The 2,413-nt window shown below is 38.1% G+C and overlaps 1 non-coding gene across 1 annotated transcript; it reads left to right on the forward strand.

The window, feature by feature from the left end:
- The first annotated feature begins 223 nt into the window (after positions 1–223).
- Positions 224–294, forward strand: TRNAR-UCU (transfer RNA arginine (anticodon UCU)). The gene has a single exon. It is a non-coding gene; the product is annotated as a tRNA-Arg (tRNA).
- Positions 295–2,413: the final 2,119 nt, after the last annotated feature.

The raw sequence follows: 2,413 nt of genomic DNA on the forward strand, positions 1-2,413 counted from the left end.
GGTGTCCTTCCCTGTAAAACAGGAATCATCCTTCCATCCTCTCAGGCAGGTAGGTGATTGTAAGGATTGAGTGAAAATATGTATGCACATTGCCCAACACAGTGTTGGGCACATAGTGAGTGCTAAATAAGTTGTGGTTTCCCATGTATTAACCCAGTGAAACCTCCCCACAATTCCAGGGGACAAGCACTATTTTAAACAGCCATCTCATAGATGGGGAGGGGCCGTGGTGGTTCAGTGGTAGAATTCTCACCTTCTATGTGGGAGACCCAGGTTCAACTCCTGGCCAATGCACCTTATGTGCAGCTACCATCTCTCTGTCAGAGGAGACTTGTAGGTTGCTATGATGCTGAACAGGTTTCAGTAAAGCTGCTAGATTAAAACAGACTAGGAACAAAGGCCTGGCAATCTACTTCCAAAAATCAGCCCATGAAAACCTTATGGATCACAACAGTCTAATCCACAACTGATCATGGGGATGGTGTAGAGTCTTCCGCTGTGCATAGGGTCACCGTGATTCAGGGACAGACTTGATAGCAGCTAACAACAACATAGAGGAGGAAATTAAGAAACTAAGGCCCTAGGAAGTTAAATCCCTTGCCCAATAATTCTGGCTCCAGAGCATAGGTGCTCCTCCATTACAGTGTTGGTGGTAGCATCTAAAAGATCAATAAAAGCAGAAGGAGGGGGAGTGGTGAATTCCTTGCAGCCAACACCAACAGCTGCCCCTCCCCTTGACATCCATTCATCAGCATGAAGCCCTAAGGTTAGGAATGCAGTATGAAAACCACTGGATTACACAAATATCCATGGTTATTAATATCTATGAAGGAAAAAATAGAAAGATTGGATCACATCAACATTTTAGACTTCTATATAAAAAAGACATCACAAAGGAGGTCAAAAGATAAATGAGAATGTAGGAGAAAATATTTAAATTTCATATAATAAAGGCTTACTCTCCCTGGTATCAATGTGCTCCTGCAAGTTAACCAGAAAAATACGAATGACCCAGTGGAAAAATGCGCAAAAGATGTGAACAGTTTACAGAAGAGGAAATGAAAATGGGCAACAAACATACATATCAATAGGGGGATGAAAATTAAACCATGAGCCCCCATGTGTCTCTTAATATTGGCAAAAATGAAAAATATGTCTGCTAATATTGGCAAAATGACCAATGAGGGTATGAGAAAACCAATGCTATCATACCCATCATGGACTGTAAAAAATTATAGCTTTTTGGGAAATTTTTTCCAGAATATTATGACAAGCAAAATAAGTGTGACAACTTTCAGAAATGAAAGTAGTAATATATAAAGATATATACATATATTTATATACAAGAATATTCATTGCAACATTTTTTGTAATAGCACAAGAACGTAGAAACGTCCTTATGTCCATCAATACAAATGGAGTTCCTGGGTGGGGCAAATGGTTAACATGCTCAGCTGCTAACCAAAAGATTGGAGGTTCAAGTTCATCCAAAGGGGCCATGGAAGAAAAGCCTGTCAATCTATTCTGAAAAATCAACCATTGAAAACCGTATGGATCACAGTTCCACTCTGACACACATGGGGTTGCCATGAGTTGGAATAGACTCAACGACAATTGGTCTTAAAACAAATGAAGTAGATCCATGTGTACTAACTTAAAATTATCTACAAGAGGTATGAAGTGAAAAAAGGATGTTACAGAATGTGTATGGTTTGATTTCATTTTTACAGAAAAACAAAAACAAACGAGCAAAAAATAAACGAACTAAAATCACCCCTGACACATATGCATTATTTGTTTAAGCAAAGGAAAACGTAGGGAAATCAAGTTTCTAATTCCAGTGTGTCAAAGAGGGTAGAAGGTGAGGCTGTTACTTTTGCTTGAGACACATATTTAAATCTGAATTGTTTGCAATGGGTATGTATTATATTAATAAACATTAATTACTAAGCACTGCTTATTAATAATGACTTCATTAATGTTGCCTGTCCTTTCTACTTGTGTAAAATCTTTTCTGCATTAACGCTTGCCTTGTTTCAGTTCCTACAAATACACTGCTGGTCGGAAAGAAGGTGTTAATTGTCTTCTTAACAATGTCCAATGATTAATCTCTTGCCTTGCTCTGCTGTCAGCCTTGCAGGGGAAGAGACCTTATATCATTATTTCAAGACGGAAAATATGTTCTGAAGATGCAACACATGCACGTGGTAGAAATTTCAAAACAAACAGAAGTTAAAATATATATGAGAGTCTCATTCTCTCCCCTAAGACCCCAGCCACTAAGTTCTACCCCTGGACAACAATCAGTTTCTCATATATCCTTCCAGAGATATTCTATGCATCCGTTAGCATATACATGCATATATTCTTTCTTTTTTTTTTTTTAACTAAAATGCGGTACTTAATGTGTATG

This window comes from Trichechus manatus, unplaced genomic scaffold (assembly GCF_000243295.1).
Source record: "Trichechus manatus latirostris isolate Lorelei unplaced genomic scaffold, TriManLat1.0 scaffold00130, whole genome shotgun sequence".
Taxonomy (NCBI): Eukaryota; Metazoa; Chordata; class Mammalia; order Sirenia; family Trichechidae; genus Trichechus; species Trichechus manatus.